Below are 26,731 nucleotides of genomic sequence, written 5' to 3'. Positions count from 1 at the left end.
AACATTTGGTATCTTTTTTAGTTGGCCTTTTGTTGGTGATTTTTTTGGGTAGGGTATATCCACAGGATCCCTTATGGTCTAATGTCAGAGTTCAAAAAGAGAATACCCCTCTTAAATATTTAGAGGACGGACTTTCGCATTTAAGCAACCTGTCAACCCAAATTAATCTAACTGCACATAGCGCACTTAGGAACTAATATATATATATATATATATATATATATATATATATATATATGCGTGTGTATGTGCGTGTGTGTGCATGTGTGTGTGCACTCACGTTCAGTGTAGTTATATTGTAGGGGTGCTTCCCAAATCACACAGCTATCCAATACTGTGTCAACTTCATAAACTCCAAAAGAAGGAGCACTCACCATGTTCACCATTGCAAAAAAAAAAAAAAAACAATTTACAAGATGTTAAGTGATTTACTCGCAAACGTAAGTGCCAGGACATAAGCGAATATTCCAGTACACATATTACAATATAAGCATGAGTCCTTCCTAGTGGACCAAAAACACATACCCAGCGATCAAGGCTGGGATATAGGCGTGTTCCAGGTTAGTGATGCTTGTATTCACATTTTTCATGGCTGGTGTAACAACTAGATGGATATGCAATTTCTTGATAATGGTTCGTTATGCAACCGAAACGTCGATGGGATTGATACGTATGGTTATTTGAAAGTTATTATTGCCGTAAATGACTGCACCAAGATACCACTGTGATATGATTGTCTGGATGCGGATATTGGAGGAAAGTGTCCTAATAGTTGGCTATTTTTTTGGAATGGTGAACATGGTGGAGTGCTCCTTCTTTTGGATTGTGTATAATATATATATATAAATAAAATTATATATATATATATATATATATATATATATATATATACACACACACACATATATCACATTTTATTTTAAGTGTGTATGGTACATCCACATGACATCTTCAACTCTCAGAGGTGTAATGATCTATACACAAGGATATATATATATATATATATATATATATATATATATATATAACCATCTACTAGAAAAAATTACATATTGTCAAATTTATTTTTAAATTTTATATACACAAAATTGAGGAAAAGCTTTTGAATATAAGAAGTGGATATCCATAAAAGAAAATCCACTGTTATATACATAGTTTCCGAAGGATTCCACTTCAATTACTGTGACGAATGCAAGGACGATATTCTTGAACATTTGGAAATTAAAGTGATTATTTTATATACATTTGTAACTGTTATATTGTGGTCCAGCGCCATCTGAACATCACTACATTTATGTTTTTGAGAATGTATATTTTAGTAATTTGTCTATTCAGTGCACCACGTAGGACAACTCATTTCTTCCCATTTTTTGACTCTGATATTATATTTGTCTGTGGTAGCACCCCCCACTCTTTTGATCACTGCATTTGGTACAATAGAGGGCCTTTCCTTATAATTGAGCAACATCATATCATGTGCGACTAAGTAATTAAATTGTTCATATTGATCTCCGGATCTCCATTTCATGTTTAGAGCATGGCTTTAGTTACAGGCTTTGAGACGGGATGAACCTCCTTGACGGTTTCCAATATATTTAAGCCTTCATCTTTATTTGTTTTCCATTCAATCTTACTTATATTCTGTTATGTGCACATGTTTTTTTTTTATTCTCTTTGAAGGTTTTATTATTATTATATCCTGTGTATACACTTTTATAATTGTTGCTATACAATTGCCTTCAGGGCTTTATCCATCCTATTACACTCAACATATTTTCTTGCTTATTATATGTCTGTCTATGTTTTATAGTTTTGTTAAAATGCTTTCATAATTGCTTCTGGTATTCTCACAGTTGGCCCCTTTAATCCTGGGCTGGGGATTTCATGGCCTTAGGGTTCATGGGTGTAGTAGCCCTCCTTTTTCTGTGTTGGGGGTGGGGGGTCAGGTAGTGTAGTACTTGGGAGTGGGTCTTATTCTGTTTGGGATCCAGGTATGCCTAAGTTGGGGGTACATTTATTGGAGATAATGGGCCGGACTCAGATCAGTGCCTTAATGCGATTATCGCAGCTGTGGGTGTGCAAACACATGATCATGTAACAGCGGCTGGGACTTGTACAGAGACGCCCACATCAGCCATCGCAGCTGTTTGCAACTACGTACACATACACCGCATCGGATGCAGATCGGACAAACAGACTTCTAGAGCGAGTCTATGGTCACTCTGAACGCTGAATCAGTCCCAAAGCGTATTATGTTTGCTATCTTTATATTGTTCAGATGTCTATTTGATTTAAGATATTTGACAACAGGTTCATATTGAAATGGTCTGATTTGGTGCTGGGGTATCTCCTATTTGGACTGTCTATATATTTTTAATAGCATTTTCCACTATTCCTTTCTATTGCTTGAAACTTCTTTGTCCTGCTGGCACTTGCCACCACTTTTCTCCTATTTTTACGGTGTGTGGGCCTGAATGGTGCCTTCGGATTTCCGTTTCACCATAGTGCCATTATATGGAGTTATGTGTCAATAGGCTTTATGGATAGGGACCGCTTTTATTCCTTGGTTTTGACTGTTTGAGGTGACATTACCCCGATTTCTCCACTATATACTGCCTTTTCTGATATAATGCTTTTTCATCCTATCGCATATCAAACAATTGACTACCATTTGTCTTCTACAGTGTATTAACCTATGCTTTTTATTCTTTGTTGGTTTATTTTCTTTACCCATCTTCCTAAATACCTTGTGTACATTATGTTTTGTAAATCTGCACATATGTCCAATCTCTTGTTTATTCTGTATATTATATTTTATGGGCGTTAATTTAAAAAAATAAACACAATTTGAAAGAAAAAAAAAAAAAAAAAGAGGGGGCTAATTCAGAGTGATTAGATTAGCCGCAAAAAGACAAGATCGTCGAAAAGTGCAATGTTTTCACCTCATTCGCGTGTTTTGAGGTGAAGTTTTTGCCTGCATACTCAATGCGAGCATCCGCTTTTTGCCCTATTCAATTGTAAAACAGGAAAAAACGCATTTTGGCGAATGCAGCAAATAATGGAACTGGCGAAAAGGTCAGTTTTTGGTGGGAAATCAGTCTGTACCCCCAAAAAAGGCTAACTCACACAGGGAATCAATATAGACGTGTATTAATAACCCTAAGAAAAGTAATTAGGGTACTTAAATTGAGTCAAAGGGCTGTTATATGCATATTTACATAAGTGGGGAAAAATTATGGAAAGCAATCTCGTTTTTGTTTTGATTTTTTTGAAAAATTGCTGTAGTTAAATTGGGGGTACATTAAAATGGGTACTAGTATATTTTGGCGTCTATAAAGTGCAGATTTAAATAATGATAAAAATACACCTGCAGACGCCACCTGCAATCCTAAAACACCTGCCCCATCCATACAGCCCCCCAAAATACCTGTCCCAGTACTTTAGCCTCATCTTCCAACACTTTTTAAATTTTCGCCCCAAAAATTACATGTCTTTTTTTGGGGTGAATTAAGGGTGGGGGTGTAAGAAAAGGTTCTGAACCAAGTCCCCATATTTGTACCCTAAAATATGGATTTTGCACTTCTTTTCTCCTGCCTTTTGATTGAGAAACTTTTTCACCTGTTTTCACCTGAGTTATCGCCTAGGCAAAAACGTCCTGGAATTGAATAGCGCGATACTTCGGAAACAGGCGAAAACCATGCATCAGCGAAAGCTTTTCGCGGATCAAACCAAGATGCAATGCATTTAATTTTTACATGCAAGGAAAATACAGGCTGCTTTTGCATGTAGTGAATACATATTGGACAACTTTATTTTGACACTAAAATTTAGAATAAAGCTAGGACAACCCCTTCCAAATTCTAAATTTATCTATACATGTTAAATCTGCCCAACCTGCAGTGCAACATGGTTTTACCAATGTGCGAATTGCTCTTTTTTTTTTGCTCCTACAGTGTTCTACAAAGAAAAATTTTGCCAACCAGGTGGCATTAAAAAGTAGCCGGTGAGGACAGTGTAATCTGGCTGCAGACAGATATAATTGTCTCCAGCAAAGCGCACAGATACACAATGCATGTCTGCACTCTCCGTCTACAGGGCGGGATTAACAATGGGCCGGATGGAGCTGCAGCTCCAAGTCTCCCATTTAAAATAGGCCCACAGGATCCACATACACAGACTGCAGTGCAGACAGGAAATAAATAATGTTTTCTATCCTGTCACCACCAGCAGCCCAGATCACTGCCCAGCTCACTCAGCTCCGCCCGAAGTTTAGTCCATTCTCACACCCAAGGCTGGTCTACAGGCGCCCCGAAGCCCAGCTGAAGCCCCACCCACAAGTCATCTGAAGCTCCGCCCCCTGCAGTGTCCTAAGTCGGGAAGGAATCTCTCCACGTCAGTGTAATGTCCGGCCCGTGTGTGTGTGTGTGTGTGTGTGTGTGTGTGTGTGTGTGTGTGTGTGTGTGTGTGTGTGTGTGTGTGTGTGTGTGTGTGTGTGTGTGTGTGTGTGTGTGTGTGTGTGTGTGTGTATAGTGGTGGCCAAAATTGTGAACACTTTGAAATTTGAATGTTTTTCAACTTCGAATGCTTATAAAACGGTTATAATTCATGCAGTGCAATGATTTATATATCAAATGAAAGGAAATTTAATGCTGAATTCAACACAAACAGAGGTCAAATAATTGCATTACAAGGGAAGTTATGCAGTGAAAACAACACTTAGGGTGAAAATCCCTGTGTACTTATGTACTGTGTCCTATCAGTATTTCGTTGGGTATCCTTAATTTTTCAAGACGTCAACGTAGCATTGAGCCAACCAATGTCAATAGGTACTGCATGCTGTGCTGATGCCTTTTTGGACTGTCTTGACAATGACCCTCAGGGGTCGAAACGTCGACTTATGATACACCTGCCTTCATTTTACTTATACTGGTGAGTGCACTCTTTTGGCCCAAGTGTCCATAACATTTTCTACTATTTGTACAGGGACTGCCTGTTACCTTAGTGGAGCACCCCTTTGCTGAATTTTGTTGGTATGTGAGTGCGGACTATACACATACATACTATATATATATATACACACACATATGAGTATGTGTGCCTGTATGTACATATGTATGCATGTGCTTGTATATATATTCATATATACACATACATACATATATATACACACACACACACACACACACACACACACACGCTGAATTTCTGTATACAGCGGGGAGCGTGGTCGGGCAATGATGATGTATTAGGGGACTCTTCACAATGTCGAGCTTAATAGTATTGCGAAGCGGGGCCGCGATGAATGCGATTCAGCGCGCATCGTGTCACCGGCCAGCCGCGCTCCTGGGGGGGCGGGGTGATGCAGGGGGGGTGACCGCAACCAGGAGATTTGCCTACTTTTCCGGGAAGGAGGGGGGGACAGGAGCGCAATCCGATATTCGGGAGACTCCTGGCCATCCCAGGAGAGTAGGCATGTATGACACACACACTCACGGTAGGAACACTGAGGCACACTTCAGGGGACTGAAGCGGGTGTGGTGTGATAGGTTAACATTCCTTCCTGTTGGCCTAGTCATGTACCTGCTCCTGACAGCTCCAGCACGGCTTCCAGGTCACAGCAGTAATGACCTCTGCTGCTCCAGCCCTACGGCGAGTATTCCCCCCTATCCCTAAACCAGGGGTGACTTAAGAGAGGACGGGGTCCCCCTCTCTCCCCAACAGCTGGCAGCGCACTGAGCGCAGCAATAGTCTCTGGGCACAAGTCTGTGCCAACAGTCTACTGCGCATGTGCATGTCACAGGTAAAATGGCGCGGTAGCCATTTTTTCTGCCGATTTCACTGCTGTGCATGCGCAAAATGCCGGGAAAATGGCCGCGGTAGCCATTTTCCAGGCGATTTATGCAGCCCTGTGGGACTTCAGAGAGGTATTAAAAATACTGGTGTAGGGTGTTAAGTGTGGCCCCCCCTAGACCCAGGTGCCCATGTGCACTGAACATCCTTTACCCATTGTAGATACACCCTTGTCCTAACCCTAACCCTCCATGTAGTGTCTAACCCTATCCACAGCCTAACCCTAACCTTCCCAAGTGCCTAACCCCCTGCGTAACCTAACCCTAATGTCAACATTTTCATGTCAACATGATGAATGTTGACATTATGACTGTAAACATACCACACTACACCCACTTGGGTTCCCTTAAGTGAGCCTCAAGCTCCTGTACCCTCCTAATTTACCACATGTAGGTAGGCGCCAGCTATGCCCTCCATGTGACTAAACACACTCACAGCACAGGCCACACCCCTATACAGTATAAACCACACTTACACTGCACTGGTCACGACCCCATATCACCAATCACAATATTGCGGCACTTGTCACACCCCCTGCAGCAGCACACAATAGGCCCATCATAAATTTCAGCTCCATGTGGACATTAATCTGGCACTGTCCGTCTACCCTCCCTGCAATGCTCCCGCCATTCTATCGCACCCTGCCTCTTAAAGACGGGAGAGGGATCTCTGCTGCTGTTCCGGTCACAGTAACGTAAGTGCATCACGACTCTGAATTTGTCCATGAGACGCTTGGTGCTGCATAGTACCGGGTGGCATGTAAAAAAAAACAAGCAGGGTGGAACAATTCCTCAATTTCTATAATGGGATGCACTTTGCACCTTCTATTTGCACTTTAGAACAGCACATTTATAGGCACACATTACATTGCTCAATCACATTAAAACCTACAAGAGTGACATAATAAATACAGTCCCGATGTCCCTTCATTCTCTCATAATTAATTTAAGCCTTAGATGATGCTAAAAAAAAAAAAATCATCAGTTAAGGAGAAAAACATTAAAGTTTAAAATAAATAACAGGATGTTCCTAAATGCGGAGTAAATCAGGCTTTCCTGGGACATTAATTCAGTGGCGCCACTGGGTTCAGCGTCACTCGATGTGCCAAATAAAGTTGTTCCCCATACCCCTGAAAAGGGTAGTGACCTCCCCCCTGTTTTCATCACTCTGGGGGCGAGCCCAGCAATCTCGGAGAGGATAGGCTGCCTTAGAGACGCTGGGGGCACTGAGGAGCGTTGCTGACACATTAACATCACAGCGCAGCACCCGGCTGCCGGTAACTGAGAAGGAATAGGCATTTTGGTGACACTCGGTGCGCTCCACACCCCCCTAATGACGCCACTGCATTATTACAGTAATTGTCGGCAATATTATGTACAAAAATATTGTTTTTGTTGAGGCGTTTATTAAAGGATGAACGTGTAATTCCCCACATTGCAGCGATACCACCAACAACTTCATTGTATTGTTTCTAGCAGCCTGATTATATTTGAATTATCCAATAATTCCCGGTTGCCTATGTATGAATGAAATAAGCAGGTTTACCCTATATAGGACTGTATAGTCCTGCTAAGACAGCTGTTGCTATGGTAACGGGCAGTTAGTGTGAGGGAATAATGAAGCCATTAGCTGCTGTGAGGTAATACTGAAGTCATTAGCTGCAAAGGAAGACAGGAACTGTGACCATAATAAGTATGAGTGTACTGAGGACAGTGAGCCTGAGGGGCACTGGTGAGACTGTGGTGCTGCCGGTTTTGCTGACTAGGGGGTGCTGCATCTTTGATCTTTGGGAAGGATGTAAGGTAAGTTGGACTTTATTGTTTCTTAAATACGGTGAAAAGTATATGAATCACTGGGCACTAGGGCAAATATATGTTTAAGTTTTTCAGGTTATTTCAGGTACAGAAATTACTGTGGTGTAGTTCTGGGTGTGCCCCTAGGATGTTAAGCTTACTTTCAAAACTGTAATAAGATACCTTATTTGTGTAGTCTTTAAGGCAGGGATGAGCAACCTCAGGCCCGGGGGCCGTATAAGGCCCTCAGAATCATTTGGTCTGGCCCTCTGAGCTTTTTTCTGCTAGCCTCATCTGGCTAGCAGTATGCCTATAATGGCACCCGGCAGCCAGAATCTATGCAGCAGTGCTGTCTGGAGCGTCCTAAAGGTGGGTACACACCTGACAGATATATCTGCAGATGATGGTCGTTCATACACACTGAACAACCATCATCTGCATCCGGGGGCGGGTGGGGGGCATGGCCTAAGCGCGGCAGGCGTGGCCACGCCCCCTTCAGGGAAAAAACCTTTTGCAGCGCTGGGGAGGGTGCGCTGTGTGCTCCACAGCCCGGCGCACAGCCAATGGGGGACGCGATCGCTCCCCCCTTTGGCATAGGAGACTACTCGGGCTGCTGCTTTAGCAGCCTCGGACAGTCTCTCAGTGCAGCCCAGCACACAGCAGCGTCAATTGATCGGCCAATATATCGGCCAGTGTGTACCCAGCATTAGAATGCTTCAGACGGTCACACCGCTGCCTTTACAGCTCCCCGGAGCATCCTCAGGATGCTCAGGGATTGCTGTAATCACTGGCGATTGTGGCCCCGTCCCCGTGTGACATCACACGGGGGGGGCATGGCCTGCTTTGGGCCCGCAAATGTTATACATTTCAAAATGGCCATCGGCAGAAAATAAAAAAATAAAAAAAAAAAAAGATTCCCCCAGCCCTGCTTTAAGGCAGTCGCTTTAAAAAGTATGCTTAACATCCTAGGGGGCATGCTATAAAATAATTATTTAAAAGTACAAATTTTAGAGTTTTTCAGGTGCAGAGGTGACCGTGGTGTAGTTCAGGGAATATATGTGTGTGTAATTAATATATATACATGTAATTCCTACACCGTTCACCTGATTTGGATGCAATTACCCTCAAATTAAATCTGAAAGTCTGCAGTTAAAGCACATCTTGTTTGTTTAATTTCAAAGCCATTGTGGTGGTGAATAGAGGCCAAAATATGAAAATTCTGTCAATGTCCCAATATTTATGCACGTGTGTGTGTGTGTGTGTGTATATATGTGTATATATATATATATATATATATATATATATATATATAGCGTTCCCGCTAGGCTGTTTTAGCGGGGCAAAAAGCGCCCTGCCCTCACAGCCTGCGGGTGCCGTTCTCACCCGCGGGACGCAGTGTCCCGCGGGTGGAGAAACATGCGGTGTCGCGGTGACGTCCCGGTCACCGCCGGAGAATAGAAGCTGGGCGCATCTATTCTCCCTTTCTGCAGCGCTTGGGGGCTGCCCGGCATGTCCGTAATCGCCGGGCACGCCCCCAAGTATGACGAAAAGGGGACGCATCTTATAGACACGTCCCCTTTTCATGTCCACGCCCCCTTTTTGGGCGCACGCATAAGGTTGCCCTCTCTAGCTCCGGTGCCCTGCCTGCCGCCGGAGCTAGAGTGAACACTAACATATATATATATATATATATATATATAAATATAAATATACACACACACGTACACATATACACACACACACACACACACACATATACAGTATGATGGACACTCACCGCATTGAAGTAACAAACACAATTTCTTAACTCCCGGCCATCAATACAGCAGGTCAGTCGACGTCTCGAAAAAAAGGTCTATTTTGATCGAAACGTCGACTGGCCTGCTGTATTGATGGTCGGGAGTTAATAAATTGTGTTTATTTTACTTCAATGTTGTGAGTGCCCATACTTCTGGAGCTAAGTTTGGAACCGCTGTGTCTGTAATGGAGCACCCCCCCTTTTATTGAATATAAGCAGTGAGTGCAGCTATCCTGGACTGACATCTAAAAACATGCATTTATGTTCTATATACACCTTATACAGGTTATTAATACAATATTTTCAATTATTTTGTGGCTCAAAGTTTGTGTAAATACATGAAATTCATTTATGCTTCATATACACCTTATACACAAAGCCTGAAGGTAATTTTAAACAATATTTTTTATAATTTTGTGCCTTATTTACAGTTTGTGTACATTAAACCATCATAAAGCAATTGTTTCACCTCCTCAGTCAAGCGCAAAAAATCCCGTGTTTCAGAATATTTGGATATGGGAGACTCAACCTGTATATCATCTATTTATATCTTCAATACAATCAAACAAGGCAAAGGTGGTGTACTGACACACAAAGCAGGCTTATGGTTCAGGAGATTTTCTAGTTTTTAAAATGACCTTTACAAAATGCTACAGGGAAATCTTATATATTGGCAATAACAAAGGCTGATGATGATATAATTATCATTAATTCATGAAGCATTAACATATTACATAACACTGTGCTTCGTCAGGATCATAATACCAATAAATCACAGTGACAGTAAACAGAAGGTAAAAGATGGCCCTGCCCAAGTGAGTGTGCAATTTAAGAAGTGTGAGGGCCACTTAGTACATAAGGTAACAACTGATTGGGGAAGTGGGGAAGCTGAACCATGATCAGCCGCCAATATAAAATCCGCCATTGGTAACTGACATTTCTATGCAGGTTTTGGTGGTGTGGAATTGTTAGTGCGTTATAATAATGTTTTTATTATATATAAATTAGCAGTGGCAATAGTTTGCTTATTATTTAGCATGAGAAATTCAACTTTTGCACTCATCTGCTATACGGCTTGAAAGGACAATAAAGTCTGGTACACACTGTGCAGATCAGATAATTGCTCCAAGGATCTCCACGTTTATCTGATCAGCGTGCACCCCGTACACACTAAGCTATTTATAGCTCAGTGCGTACGTTCTTCTGTGGGATCGGGAGGTCGGGCATCGACATTTTTAAGCAGCTTATAAGATGCAACCTCCTGATCCGACCATTGCAGGAGTGTTTGAAATCGTTTATCGGCCAACGCTCCTGCATACACACCTATGCAATCATCAGGCCAATTACCCTATATCAGATGGTCAGCCCGATAATTGCATAGGTGTCCAGCTTTACCCTAGTAGAAACGTTTCTTATATCCACAGAAAATCGAAATTAAAGCAGGGCATAATTGTACATACAGATGCTAAACACTTGGTGGTAATAAATCGATGAACTGACAAATTTGACCATGTGTATACACCATTAGAAAAATGTCATCATCACGTTGGTATGAGCTCCGACCCCTCCCACCAATGTTTGTGACATCACTTCTACAGAATTCCAGTGTGATACATATCTACAGTCTCCAAACACCCGTTATTTCCCATGCTTCTCACACACCACCTCATGACATTCCTTAAAATCAACTAATAACATTATCCACAATCAAAAAGGTACAACAGAATAGAAAAAGGCACACAGGGATGCACAGGTCACATACAGGAGGCAAGGATGCCCAAAAAGTACAATAGTAAAGATGAAAATAAAATAGCAATGTAGATAATAGAGAAAAGAGGGGGAGGCACGAAAGAGAGGAGAGGGGGGGGGGGCAGAGAATCTAGTATTAAGTGAATTTTCTTGCATTTGATAGATAGTGCCCAATTCTATTACGGGCAGTGTGCCATCGATCATCACTGTGATGTCCGGCTGCATGCCTATTACAATATATTCAAAACATCATTAATTTTCCTGCACACCTATCTGCAGTTCGAGAAAAGGCTAGCACGGTTGCTGAGTGCAGTGTGCGGCTTCAGACCAGCACATTGCTGCCTTCCCTTGTTAAAATAAATGCAGTTTATGAGGGCGATTAAATTTAGCACGATGTTGAATAGCCCCAGGAAGGAGTTCCCGGAGCTATTCAATTGACTGCACTGTTCAGTCAGACTACAGGATTTCCGCTCCCACCCTCCTAAGGTGCCAACAGAAATCCGACTTTAGTGCTGGCACCAATACAGTTTTCCAGTTTAGCACGGTGCTAACAGCTTCGCAGCCGACACCTTAGCCGAAGAATGCCAGTTAGCGCAACTAAAAACCCAGCTTAATATGCGGTAACCATCATTCTCCAACTTAAGTGGTTCAAGTTGGACTTAACAGCGAAGTAAATTCAATAGCTGTGGTAACTTCTTTCCAGGGCTATTCAACATTGCACTGCTGGAAAACAGCCATGTAGCTGGTACTATGTACAATATGGGAAAAAATGAGCACGGCATATTTATTTTCTGTTAGGCTATATTTTTTGTTGTCACAATGAAAGAGCCATTCTGGGTCTCAATAAGCCAAGTGTTTCGCCATGGTGTCTAGAGCAGAGTAACCTCCACATGAAACCAGGGACTTCAAAGCTAGACAGCACTTGTAACTTCTCTGTTGTGTAGCACTAATGCTGCACATCCACTAGAAGACAGGCAAAAGACTGCACGATTACGACATTGTAGTGGTGCAGTCGTTTGTCAGTGTGTGATGTGCCTACACTGAACAAGCAGTCGTTCAGTATAGGCACATCAATCACCTGCAAACATGCTGACGTTATCGTCAGGTTGTCCAGCATGTTTGCCAGATGATAGATGTCTAAACGACCAGCGGGAGCTTGCTTCGCTGGTCGCTTTAGCCATTTTTGCAAACGATTGAACGATAACGTTCAAATCGCTCAATTTAATCTTCTAGAGGATGGGCACCTTAAGACCCGGATATGTAATTAACAGCCTAGCTTAAGTGTCTACACACAGCAGAAAATCATTTCTGTAACTTATATAAAAACTATCAGTTTAACATTCTGGTGTGAAGCAGTTCTGCATGGAATAGATTCTGGGTGTAGTGGGTGTGACATGTTAACAAGGATAAGTACCGTATATACTCGAGTATAAGCCGAGTTTTTCAGCACATTTTTTGTGCTGAAAAAGCCCCCCCCCCCCCCCCCGGCTTATACTTGAGTCATGCCCACATGGTACGCAGCCGAGTAGTGTGCCATGCAGGCCGCGGTGCAGACTGTGTCTCTGTGACACAGCTGCACCACGTGTGTAGCGCTGACCGGACGGAGTTCGGTCAGCACTACACACTGCCAAACACACAGCGGCCGGAGCCGGCCGCTGTGTGTTTGTTGTAATCAGCAGCCGATGAGCTGCTGCTGCTCCCACTGCGGGAGCCATCTTCCGGCTCCCGCAGTGGGTAATGGGAGAGACGTCGTCATGACGACGTCTCTCCCATAATGCAAAGCGGCCGGAGGAACCAGTAGCAGCGTCGGGACCAGGAGCGGGGTTTCAGGTAAGTGTTTTTTCTTTTATTACATCTCTCTCTACTGGAGGGGCTACTACTGGGGGCAGTACCAGGGGGGGGATTACTACTGGGGGCACTACTAGGGGGGTTATTAATACTGGGGGCACTACCAGGGGGGGGATATTGCTACTGGGGGCACTACCAGGGGGGGAATATTACTACTGGGGGCACTACCAGAGGGGGAATATTACTACTGGGGGCACTACCAGAGGGGGAATATTACTACTGGGGGCCCTACCAGAGGGGGAATATTACTACTGGAGGCAGTACCAGAGGGGGAATATTACTACTGGAGGCAGTACCAGAGGGGGAATAGTACTACTGGAGGCAGTACCAGAGGGGGAATAGTACTACTGGAGGCAGTACCAGGGGGGGATTAATACCGGGGGCAGTACCAGGGGGGGGAATTACTACCGGGGGCACTACCAGGGGGGGGGGGATTACTGCTGAGGGCACTACCAGGGGGGGATATTGCTACTGGGGGCACTACCAGGAGGGGAATATTGCTACTGGGGGCACTACCAGGAGGGGAATATTGCTACTGGGGGCACTACCAGGGGGGGGGCATTACTACTGGGGGCACTACCAGAGGGGGAATATTACTACTGGGGGCACTACCAGGGGAGGGATTACTACCAGTAGCTGCTGCATTTCCCACCCTAGGCTTATACTCGAGTCAATAAGTTTTCCCAGTTTTTTTGTGGTAAAATTAGGTATCTCGGCTTATATTCGGGTCGACTTATACTCAAGTATATACGGTAATGATTGAGAACATATTCCAAACAGTTCCAAAGGCCATGTTGGATGTTGCCCTATTAAGTTTTAATGCAAACCCAGTTGCACTTCAATTCATGTAAAATATAGGGAACTGTAGCCCTCTGCTTCTCCCATGATAAAATCGCTTCTGCCAACATTTTTTTCATTTTGAGATGTCCTAATTGTAATGCTTTGTATAGGGGCCCTGTTGCAGGAGTGGCCCACATGACCAGCAGCACTACACAGACTGATGGCGGCAAAACATTCACCCACCACTCACACCAATGTCACTGTGTGCCCTGTACACAGATTTCTATGTAGCCTATCATATTCAAGTGAGCACAGGCCCAAAGCACCTCTCCCTCCATCCCTTACTGACTGCACGCATGGTACCAGTTCTATCTCTTGCATTGATGAGGCCAATGGGGGTGATTCTCTTGTTAGCGCCGGCGGCTGTCCTGAGGAGGCGAGCAGAAATGTTCGATAAGTCCTGGTTTTGGGCGCCCCAACCAGGACTTTAGTCGGGTTTAACAGTTTTACGCTGATAAACTTGGTCTAATTGGGCGCAACAAGCAAGATAATTAATGGTCGTCCAACACAAGTGAATTGCAAAATTTTGCGCCTGTCCGAAAAATTTAATCTCTCCCAATAAATGTTGTTTTTGTTATTTCTAAGCCTTAACTTGACGGATCAATGCAGGTTATTTCTAGGAGTTTCCACTACAAAATGATGCAGTTTTCATGAAAATTGTTTTAGTAGTTTTCGCACCAACTTGGAACAAACAGACACAACATTATTATATTAGTATAAATAAATATACTTTCTATTGATTAAAACGGGAGCTTTCTGTAACTGTTCAACACTATTTCAAGAGTTTCATTTGAAACTCAGCTTACGGATTCCAAGCTGTTAAAAGACATATTATTGCCGTCTTCTGCATGCAATGGGTAGGATGGAGTTACCCATCACATTATTTACTTTTTAAAGACAGCAGTTAATTCAGGAATTTTTACAAGCAACAACTAACGTCAAAAATGTTCCTAGTATTGACAAATACATCTGCTCTTACATACTGTAGCTATTGCACTATCTGTAACCAAGGTAGATCTTTGAAGTCTTACCAAGAGACATGTGTTGGTAATAACTGCTAAGCATTGTTATCTCAGGCCCTACCAATGTAATGGACACAAATACATAGAAGTACCTATATAAATCAAGATATATGAAATTTGTAATACTACTTCAATATAATTACAGTATCCAAATTTAAGAGAACTCATAATAGCAAAGCAGGCTGAGTGGAGAAGTGGCTGATAGCAGTGGGTGGTGTCAATATCGGAAGTAGAAGGGGGTGAAAATAATATAAAAGCACCAATATCATCCCCCCTCAGGGAGGTAAGAAGAGATGGTAGGTTGGCATGATGTAGCAAGAAAAGTATTCAGGGTCTGGCAATAGGACAAAAGAGGTCTTCAAGGATGTCTATATTGGTGGAGCACTTTTGCAAACTAAGGGCAAGATTGTAATGTTTTTTAAGGCGCTCTAAGTAATGGGTGTTCAATGTTGCAATTCAATTGTTTTTGGGCACTCAATTATTGCGCTTGTCTTGCCTAATTAGACAGTGTTTCATAGCGTAAAAGGGATAAACCTGTCTAAAGTCATGGTTAGGGTGCCCAAAACAAGTACTTATGGCACATTTTTGCTCGCCTCCTCAGGAAGGGGCGAGCAGAAATGCTGGCGCCGGCAGGTATCTCGCCCGAACGGAGCAACAACTGAATTACTCAGTCGAGTGCCCAGAACTAACATTTGAATCGCCCCTATGAGCCTTTCTGGAGTGCCACGACTGGTGTTTAGAGCATCAACAGGACTATTGAAAAAATCTAGGAAGGTAGGTCAGTGGGCAGGAATTGAGGAAACCAGTTATGATGGCATAAAGAGACATGACTGCGAGGTGGCCGAAACACAAACATCCACTGAAAAGAAGAAACAAATAGAGTGGACCTCAAAAGGAGGAGAAAAGAGTGCCCAGTGGAAATAATCTGGAAAGTGCACTGGGAAGAGTAAGAACTCCACGCTACCACCTTCTGGCCCCCTAGGAGAGAAATTATGGGAAAGAATGGAAGTGTGCAAATGTCATCTTTTCTACTTCATAATCACTTAAACAAAAGGCTGACTTTCAGCTAATATATCCTTATTGAAAAGTCAGGGGTCTTGACAGTCTATAAAATACACATGCTGTATACAGAGGCAGCCAATATTGATGTGTTTTCAGTAAATATGAAAATAGGATTTTGGTACTTACCGATAAATCCTTTTCTCCGATACCACAGGGGACACTGGAGCCTCAGTACAATGGGTATAGAAGTGGATTAGCCGGGAGCTGGCACCTTTAATAAAAAAAACTCCCCCCCAGGTCAGTCTAAACAACTGTGCCCGAGAGGAGCTGGAAAGTAAGGAGAAGAAAAGAGAGAAGCCACAACATTCATATATAAAGAAGGTTAATAAAAAACAAACCAACATTCCAATCAGACAACAGTAACAAACAACCGTCTGAATGTGGAAAAAGTAACAAATGCAGGTAGAGCAGCGCAGGGTGGGCGTCCAGTGTCCCCTGTGGAATCGGAGAAAGGGATTTATCGGTAAGTACCAAAATCCTATTTTCTCCTTCATCCACTAGGGGACACTGGAGCCTCAGTATAATGGGGACGTCCCAGAGCTCACATCCCGGGTATGAGAGCGCTGAGAACCCTGCAACACTGCACGGCCAAACTCTGAAGCAGAGGCCGCAAAAGTATCAAAACGGTAGAATCTAAGAAACGTGTGCTTGCCGGACCAAGTGGCTGCTCAACAAAGCTGGTTTAAAGAAACCCCACGAGCAGCCGCCCATGAAGGACCTACCGAGCGCGTAGAATGCCGGTAGGTGCAAGCCGGTGGTTGCCTGGAAGCCCCCTCATAAGCCTGTTTAATAGTCAGACGAATCCATCTGGAAATAGTTTGTTTGGAAGCCGGCCAACCTGGTCGGGCCAAATCAAACCGAACAAACAAAACATCCGATTTACGGAGCGAAGCAGTCCTGTCGACATAAATCCGGAGCGCTCTGACCACATCTAAGGATCTAGAAGCTGGAGAGTCAACCTTAAACACAGAGACCACAATTGGTTGATTTATATGAAAAGCAGAGACTACTTTTGGAAGAAAGGATCTGTGTGTGCGTAATTCTGCCCCATCTTCATGGAAAATGAGATAAGGAGGAGGGCATGATAAGGCCCCCAGTTCAGAGACCCGCCTCGCTGAGGCGAGTGCCAAAAGGAGAACCACCTTCCAAGTTAAGTACTTTAACTCCACCCTCTGTAGCGGCTCGAAGGTTTCAGACTGGAGAAAAGCCAATACCAAATCTAAGTCCCATGGTGCCGTAGGAGACACAAAAGGAGGCTGAAGCCTGACTACTCCCTGTAGAAAAGTCTGGACATCCAGTAATAAGGCCAATTTTCTCTGGAAGAAAATGGATAACGTGGATATTTGTACCTTTATGGAGCCCAGACGAAGGCCTGCCATTAATCCAGCCTGAAGGAACAGAAGTAGACGTGATACCTTAAAAACTGATGGAGGTGAATTGTGTCTTTCACACCAAGTGACATAAGCTTTCCATATGCGATAGTAATGCTGAGACGTAACCTCCTTGCGAGCCCTAATCATGGTAGGAATTACACTTGACGGGATTCCCTTCTGTCTAAGAACGGCCCTTTCAGTAGCCATGCCGTCAAAGGTAGCCGCCTTAAGTCTTGATAAATAAATGGCCCCTGAAGCAGGAGGTCGTCTTGAAGAGGAAGCGGCCACGGCTCGTCCACCAACAGATTCCTTATCTGCGAGTACCACGCTCTTCTGGGCCAATCTGGTGCTATTAACAGCACTCTGACATTCTCGCGTTTGATTCTCTGAAGTAAGCGAGGAATTAGTGGAAAAGGAGGGAATAAATATTCGTAGTGGAACCTCCACTGTGTTGTCAGGGCATCCACTGCTGCTGCCTGTGGGTCTCTGGTCCGGGAACAGTAAATTGGTAATTTGTGGTTCAACCTCAATGCCATGAGATCGGCCTGTGGCCGACCCCACCGGAGAGTTAGTTGGTGAAATACCTGAGGATTGAGCGACCATTCCCCTGGATGAATATCTTGCCGACTGAGATAATCGGCCTCCCAGTTTTCCACACCTGGAATGAAGATGGCAGAGATTGCCACTGCGAATTCCTCTGCCCAACGCAGGATTCTGCATACTTCCTTCATGGCGGCTCTGCTCTTGGTGCCGCCCTGTCTGTTGATATAGGTGACCGCTGTGGCATTGTCCGACTGTACTCGGACTGCCTGACCCTGCAACAGAGGCTGCGCCAGTTGGAGAGCATAAAATATTGCTCTTAACTCTAGAATATTTATGGGTAGACCTGTCTCCCTTTGAGTCCAGTGCCCCTGAAAATGTCTTCCCCGGGTCACTGCTCCCCACCCTCTTATACTTGCGTCTGTGGTGAGGAGAATCCAATCCCATACTGCAAACAGTCGTCCTGCCAGCAAGTGCAAGGGATTCAACCACCAAATTAGAGATGTTCTCGTCTGGGAAGACAAGAGGACTCGCTGGTGGAGAAATAGGTGGGATCCTGACCACTGGGAAAGAAGGTCCAACTGAAAGGGGCGGGCATGAAATCTTGCATATTGAATTGCCTCGAAGGTCGCCACCATCTTTCCCAGCAGGCGGATACAGAGATGTACTGATACTCTGCGATGCCGCAAAATCAGACGCACCATGCTTTGAATGGAGGAGACCTTGTCCTGAGGCAGAAAAACCTTCTGTTCCACCGTGTCCAATATCATGCCCAGGAACAGCAGACATTGTGTTGGAGTCAAGGAGGATTTTTTGAAACTTAAGATCCACCCGTGTTGCAAGAGAAGGTTCTGGGTTAATTGAATGTCTATTAACAATCGAGCTACTGATGGAGCCTTGATCAGTAGGTCGTCTAAATATGGAACAATGACTACCCCCAGATATCGCAGTAGAGCCATCATGACGGCCATGACCTTTGTGAACACCCTTGGTGCCGACGAAAGACCGAAAGGTAGGGCCTGAAATTGCCAATGCGAGTCTAGGACCGCAAATTGAAGAAATGCTTGATGAGAAGGCCAGATAGGGATGTGGAGGTAGGCATCTTTTATGTCTAGGGACACAAGAAACTCGTCTTTCTCGAGTCCTGCTATAACACAGTGGAGAGACTCCATCTTGAACCTGAAGGTTCGAAGATAAAAGTGTTTATATCCCTTAGATTGAGAATGGGTCTCATAGAGCCGTCCGGCATGGGCACCACAAACAAGCTGGAATAAAAACCCTGACCTCTCTGATGGGTCAGAACTTCCACTACCATCTGGGACAATAGCAGCTTCTGTATTGCTTCTAGAATAACCTCCCTTTTTTCTGATGCCAGTTGTAAACCGGTTCTGAAAAAACGAGAAGGCGGATCTATTCTGAAGTCCAACTTCAGACCGTGTGTAATGATGTCCCTGACCCAGGCGTCCTGGCAAGACTTGATCCACACTTCCCTGAAGTGTAAAAGACGAGCTCCCACCCTCAGATCTCCCAACTGAGAAATGAGAGAGTCATGCGGAGGGCTTTGCTGTTGTCTTGTCCTGCCGGGACCCGGATGAAGCTGATGTCGCAGTTCTACCACGGCCTCTGGACCCTCGGGAGAAAGCCGGAGCTCCCCTGGAGCGTCCTCTAAACCTGCCGGGGGGACGAAAGGACCGAAAGGAAGGTTCTGCAGAAGGTCACCTAGAAGGGGGAGCTGCAGATGGTAGGTAAGTGGATTTTTCACCGGTAGCCTGTGAGATCCACTTATCCAACTCCGTCCCGAAAAGAAATTCTCCGGTAAAAGGAAGAGCTTCTACAGCTCTCTTGGACTCTGCATCTGCGTGCCATTGACACAGCCAAAGGACTCTTCTGGCTGATATAGCTAAAGCCAAAGATCTAGCAGAAAGACCACATATGTCCTTAGAAGCTTCCCCAAGGAAAGCGGCCGATTCTGCGACCTGCTCAGCCAGCTGAATGAGATCTTCAGTCTGCGATCCTGACCTGAGACCTTCTGCAAGCTGTGTAGCCCAGGCTTCGACAGCTTTATTAACCCAACAGCTAACCAGTGCTGGACGCTGTGACACTCCTGCCACTGTATAAATGGATTTTAGCGTGTTTTCCAGCTTTCTGTCGGAGGACTCCCTTAAAGAAACAGCTCCCGGAACGGGAAGCACAGTCTTTTTAGAAAGACGGGATACTGAGGGATCTACAGCTGGGGGAGTTTTGCATAATTTTCTACTATCTGGTGGAAATGGATAATAGGATAAAATTTTCTTAGAGATTTGAAACCTCTTATCAGGGTGTTTCCACGCTGAGGTTAGGATATCATCCAACTCCTCCGAAGCTGGGAAAGTGACAGCCTGTCTAAATCTCTTACCAAAAATAGACGTTTTAGAAGACACCTCTGAGTCCTCTATGTGTAAAGCCTGGCGTACTGCAGTGATTAATGCATCTACGCCCTGTGATATAGGTTCCGATTCATCAGGAAACTGAACCTCTTCTTGAACCTCGCCCTCCTCAGGTTCCTGTGCTTCCTCATCATCCCAATGTAAAGGATTCTGGATAAGTCTCTTATTAGGGACATTACATTACGAGGCAGTAGGAGGGGCCTGGGACATTACTTTAGTAAGTCCCTCCACAGATTTGGCTAAAGAACATGCCCAATCTGGCTCAGGTGATCTGTGTGTGATCACCTCCCTGTCTCTGCGAGCTGCTTCAAGCTCATCAGAGAGTCTAGTCATAACCGAAGTTATTTGATCAGACCATAACGGCTGGGATGGAGTGTCGACAGCCTGCGGCTGAGACACACACTTGTCACACAGCAGAGAGGAGTTAGATTGCTCTTGTGTGAACTTCTCTGCACATTTTTTGCATGCTTCTCATGTCCTTCTGACTTTTGTGCAGCCTTCGATCCCTTAGAAGCCATGCTGCAGCACTCTGTCACACCCACACCACACACACAGTAGGTGAGAGACAGATATAGAGACTATAACCAAGGGGGGCAGAGAGGGAGATTGCTATGCCCCTTAGCAGCTCTATAATAGAGCTATAAACAGCCCTTAAAAGAAAACTTTTACAGGCCTTAATCAGGTTCTATGATGCAGTCTCCAGGAGCAGCCCTTCCTCTAAAATGGCCCCCAGCGTCTACTACAGAAGCGCTGAGGATGCTAGGAGGCAGGAGCAGAAGATGGACTTAAGCTCCGCCCCCTCCGCTATGGCGCCTTCACCGCGCTAGCGCTGCTGCTCGATTGCCTGCCTGAATGAAGTCCTGACTCTCCCGCTAGTCGGGGAGCCAGGACGCACTGACCTTCACACTGCCAAGGCTGCCGGCGGCGGGGTTTATGCTGGGGGAAGCCCGCGACGAGCGCCGCATGCAGCGCGTCTAGGGCTCCCCAGAGACTGAGGTCTCTGTAGCTGGAGACCTCAGCGCGGACCGCAGGCAGTGGCGATGAGGTCTACCCGGCAGCTCCAGTGGTGCAGACAGGCAGGGGCAGTGGGCTGCCTGTCTGTATCCTCAAAATAATTCGTAAACTTGCTCTAAATGTGCCTTAATGGAGCATAGGTCCAGCTCCCAGGGCACAAACTTTAGACTGACCTGGGGGGGGTATAGAGGGGGAGGAGCTAGCTACCATTCAAGTTTTTTTATTAAAGGTGCCAGCTCCCGGCTAACCCACTTCTATACCCATTGTACTGAGGCTCCAGTGTCCCCTAGTGGATGAAGGAGAAAAAAAAAAATTTTTTTAGTTTGTTCAAGACAAGCGCTCCTCTGGTGCACAATTTAGCCACTATGTTGGGTGTCTGAATAAATGCAGCTCATCAATTCTAATGCCTCAAGGGGCTCGATTAAATTGAACGCGAATTAAATAGCACCGGGAGGGAGCTCCCGGAGCTATTCAACTCTGCGCGCTGTTAGGTCAGAGAATGCCCATTCCTGACCTAAAACATGGTGTTTAGTTGTGAGAACGGGCATTCTCCAACGAAACTTCCCAGCGCGATGCTGTTTCCGCCGCGCTAAGGGCAGAAAACAGCAGTAGTTTTGTCGGATTTCTGCTCACACCCTTGGAGGGGAGCGAGAAGAAATCCTTAACAGTGCACAGAATTGAATAGCTCCGGGAGCTCCCTCCCGGCGCTATTTAATTCGCGTTCAATTGAATTGAGCCCAAGGAGGTCACAACCAATGGTTTCTAGTGCACCACTGCATTCTAACACATATTGGTTCAGTCCACAAAAAGGCTGGCTACACTGTGTACAGGAAGACCTCTTTATGGATGTAAGACCTCAGATAAGAGATATTATGGAGTTTCATCCATCCTTAATTGCAAACAAAATAGTTGTTAACTTAAAAAACAGAAATGTTCATTTGACAAATGACATAACACCACACCATATTTGTAGTTCAGAGTACACCAATCAATGACAAATCGTTGCGCAAGACATACAGCTTTAATTAAAGGCGTACAAGTTTAAGCAGGCTCTACTTGGCTTGTTTTCATTAGAGAAACCTGATTTCTATCTGATGCTATAACAGCTCCAGCTTTACATGGAGTCCCATACAGCCTAGTTAGTAAATAGCACTATTAACCAATAAAATGCTTGTACTTAAAAATGATTAGTTCATTCGAATTTAGTGAAAATACTAGAGGTCTCTAGATTGGTCTATATAAATTATTTCCAGCTAGAGGCCCCCATACATCAGGCGTCCGATCTCGCGATAGGATACGCTGATCCGTGGGTCAGAAATGCGGACCAGCGGCAAACGATGTTCCACAATCAGTCGCAGGATCAGTGAAATTCTATGTTAAATTTCATCGATGTGCGAATCACAATCATTATTTGATCGTGATTGGCATATCTGTGAAATCCAACTGTTGGATTTCACCGATCCTGCGATGCCAGGTTGCAGGATCGCAACGATCCGTATGGGGGCCTTAAGTTTGTACAGAATATACACTTTAAGAAGCTCTCCCACATAGATTTGTGATATTTAGGAGTTTGGTCTGAAATCACCAGTTCTATTCCTCAGTCTAAATCTTATATATAAGTACAAGCATACAGTCATATCACCAAAACATTACAAAAAATAAAAGGCACAAATACTGACAGACATGTACAAGTTGCTAAACATAAAAGCAACAGAAGAATTCCAATAATGTATCGGCTCTCAGCCCAAACACTATGCATCAGGCAGTAAACAGTGATTAGAATTATATTATTCTTCAGCCTTTAAATGATCTGCATAAAAGACGCCGCAATTATCAAATCTTTTTTAAATTGTTTTGCCATTAAATAGGATTTAGATTCAGCAATACAATTCGCACAAGTAATCCAAAAGCAAGAAAATACAGTTATTTGACAGAAGCGTGATCCTGACAAACATCTCATTATCTTGCACTAATATTTATTTCCTGGATTTAGAACTGTTGTACATATGTTAACACTTTGGTGAATTATACTGGCAGGCATTAATATTTTTACTAACCCTACTTATTTTATGTCACTTTTTCCATAAGTATAAAGTAGTAACAGCATCTAAGAGCACTAAAGTTTAGATTCGGAAGTTATTCGTTCAATACATTCCCAAACGAACAATGTATTGTGTGTAAACAATATGGGGATATTATCGGTTTATTGTCTGAAGAAAGAACAACTGACCTAGGAGAAATCCCTCCTGTGCAGGATAATCCCCAATACACACCAGCTGACTTTCCCCACATATAGACAAGATTATAACTACAGAAGTTTCCATAACAATGCATACACTATATGGAGCATATGTCATATGTGCACTACAGAGATGTATACAATCACACTATACAGTGCAAGCATTGTGTATATGTACATCATGGATACAAGAAGCAGCAGTATAGTGTGAGACATTCACGTAGAAGTATAATACAGCTTCCTATAGCAGTGATACCTATGAATGCATTGTCTGAGTAAAAGCATATGTCACGGACACACATGATGACATGTAAGAACTGCATGTGTAATGAATGCTGCCAGGTAGAGTGCTGCAGAGTGCAGACAGTTCCCCTCTCACCTGTGTCCTCCCCCTCCGCCTCGCTCTGTCAGTACTATAGTATGATGGGAGTCTCTTCCTCTTCCTCCTGAACTCAGTACGAGGCAGGAAGAGGCAGGGAGCGGCGTAGCGTACACACATCTCCTGCTAAATTCATGCTGCAGGACACCGATACTAGAAATAACCAATGTTCTGCTAAGTGTCCACAGCGCCTGTCGATATAATCCAGGGTAGTCGCCATATTTCCGAAGACAAAAACAAACGCTTGTTGTACGCAATGAGCTCTTTTTGGACGGGAGACAGATATAGCGAGCACAGTCGGATCTCTAGTACATAGAACAGGATTTTTAATAACAGCATATTACAGTATGATACTGTGAGTATATCTGAAGGGGCTTCTATGTTGTAATTAGCACACAGCAATTAATAGTATTTTCATGTGTATCATAATAGAAAGTGTGGCAGTTGTGATGCTTTCTGAATACTGAACTGACATTTTGGCAAGTTGTTATTGTGTTTTGATTCCTTTGAATGTGAAATTAGGAGATAAATGTTAATAAGGAAATCTGCAAATGAATCACCCCATGGGAATCAATTGGTGAGTTGTGAACGCAGCAGGGAGTCTGTAACGGTTTCAGTTTTCGCTTTATGCGCAGGGATAGTCTGACTGGTTCAGGAGGAGGAACTGCGACATTTCCCCTGAGGAGTTATTTTGGAAATTCAGGCAAATGCTGTTCCCACTTTACCCCTCCTTCCAGAATAGCAGCTTCCACCTGTAGATACCTGATCGTTATCATTCAACTAAATCGTCTAGTGGATACCCCCCTTTAAAGAAGTTGGTAGAAAAGGATGCCCAGTCCACCAAGTTGGAGCCCTGAGGGTGCTAAAGCTACAATTGTGGCAAGTAAAATTTGGGTTTGCAAAAGTAGTTTGTATCGAAGGAAAAGAGAGCTCGGTAATATGCAATTGTAGTGGGCATGTTGCTCTTGGCTGTCTTTTTCTTTATCAAGCAAAGAAATCTCCTGGAATTGGCGAAACAGAACTCCTGCTTGAATTTATAGTTGGAACTAAATATTTTGGGAGAGGGTGAAATTAGAAGCGGGGCAGTGGTAGCTACAAATTATAGCTATGTTATGGTTCCTTCAGCAGGGTCATTATACAGCACAGGTGAGAGACTGTGGTCAACAAAAGGATCAGGTTTCACCATTGACACATTAATGAAGCATGTGTGCATTGTTTGCACAGAATGGGGTTGTAGGTGAATGCAGTCAACAAAGGTCTGAACACTCATCTGCAGATGTTGGAACTCCAGCTACAACAGGAAATGCAGCATACATTCATGGGGAAACATTGGAGGTGTCTTTTAATGGAAACTATGCATTTAGCTATTGCTGCTAACCCACAACATGCGGTCAAAGGACCTCTTACTGCAAGTGAAACAGGCCATCCTTAGGCTGCAAAAACAATAAAAATACATCAGAGATATAGTGTAAACCTTAAGAGTAGCCAAATCAACAGTACGGTACATTCCAAGAAAAAAGGAACACCAAGGAAGTGGTGAGTTCAGCAACACAAACAGGCCTAGATGTCTACGGAAGACAATAGTGGTGGATGGTCGCAGGTAACATTCCATTGGTAAAGGAAACCCCTTCACAACACCCAGCCATTTCAAGGATACTCTCCAGGAGGTAGGCATTTCATTACCCGTCTGCCATAAAGAGAAGACATCACAAGAGCGAATACAGTGGGTTCACTACAAGGTGCAAACCATTCATAAGCCTCAAGAATAGAGAGGCCAGATTAGACTTTGCTAAGAAAAATCTAAAAAGGCTAGCCCAGCTCTGGACAGCAGCCTGTACCAGAATGATGGGAAGAAAAAAGTATGGAGAAGGCTTGGAATGGCTCATAATCAGAAACATACCATCATCTGTATAAAACACGGTGGAGGCATTGTGATGGCATGGGCATTAGCAATGGCACTGGGTCACTAGTGTTTATTTATGATGTCATAGTAGACAGAAGCAGCCTGGTGAATTCTGAAGTATATAGGAATATACTGCTGAGATTCAGCTAAATTCAGCAAAGTTGGTTAAACGGAGCTTCACAGTACAGATGGATCTAAAACATACTGCAAGAGCATCCCAGGAGTTTTTTAAGGCAAAAAAGTGGAATATTCTGCAATGGCCAAGTCAGTCGCCTGATCTCTACCCGATTGAGCATGCATTTCACTGGCTGAAGACAAAACTAAAGGCAGTAAGACCCACAAACAAACAACAACTGAAGACAGCTGCAGTAATGGTCTGGCAAAGCATAGCAAAGGAGGAAACCCAGCATTTGGTAATATCCATTGGTTACAGACTTAAGTGCCTGCAAAGGATTTTTGACAAAGTATTAAAATTGAACATTTTATTTCTGATTATGTTAATTTGTCCATTTACATTTGATTTCCTGAAAATAGGGAACTGTGTATAAAACTGGTTGCAATTTCTAAACGTTTCATACAAAATTTTCTGCACTTCAGTTGTAAGTCCATTGTTTCATTTTTTTTTTATTTCAAATCCATTTTGATGGTGTACAGAGCTTAAATTATGAAAATTGTGTCAGTGTCCAAATATATATGGACCTAAATGCGTGTATATATATATATATATATATATATATATACACACACAAGGGTGGTTCAATATATAAGGTAAGAAGACCTCTTTTTGTGTAAATTTATTACATTCGTTCATATACGTATAATCAATAATACCGTCTTGGGACCTGATTCATCACAGATCGCAAATGCAAATCGGCCGATGGTGCATACTGCGCAT

General features: G+C 43.8%; 1 protein-coding gene and 1 long non-coding RNA gene across 3 annotated transcripts in view; one reads left to right on the top strand and one right to left on the bottom strand.

Moving 5' to 3' along the window:
- Positions 1 to 24,022, bottom strand: part of RALBP1 (ralA binding protein 1) — a 65,399-nt gene extending 41,377 nt beyond the window's left edge. Inside the window, exon 1 of one of the 2 annotated variants that reach the window (XM_088469692.1) lies at positions 23,934 to 24,022. The gene's annotated coding sequence lies outside the window, so the exon portion shown is untranslated. Of the gene's footprint in view, positions 1 to 23,810; positions 23,914 to 23,933 lie in introns of those variants that run through there. The other variant, XM_088469693.1, reaches the window with a different exon arrangement.
- Positions 24,023 to 24,211: 189 nt separating this feature from the next.
- The window catches only part of LOC148526954 (uncharacterized), a 227,078-nt gene continuing 224,558 nt past the window's right edge, over positions 24,212 to 26,731 (top strand). The window contains exon 1 of the long non-coding RNA XR_015878209.1: positions 24,212 to 24,288. This is a non-coding gene — a long non-coding RNA (uncharacterized LOC148526954). The remainder of the gene's footprint in view (positions 24,289 to 26,731) is intronic.

The sequence above is a fragment of the Taudactylus pleione genome, unplaced genomic scaffold (assembly GCF_031769625.1).
Source record: "Taudactylus pleione unplaced genomic scaffold, aTauple2 ptg000093l, whole genome shotgun sequence".
Taxonomy (NCBI): Eukaryota; Metazoa; Chordata; class Amphibia; order Anura; family Myobatrachidae; genus Taudactylus; species Taudactylus pleione.
The sequence above is the reverse complement of the archived record's forward strand: the minus strand, read 5'-3'. Positions and strand labels throughout refer to the sequence as shown.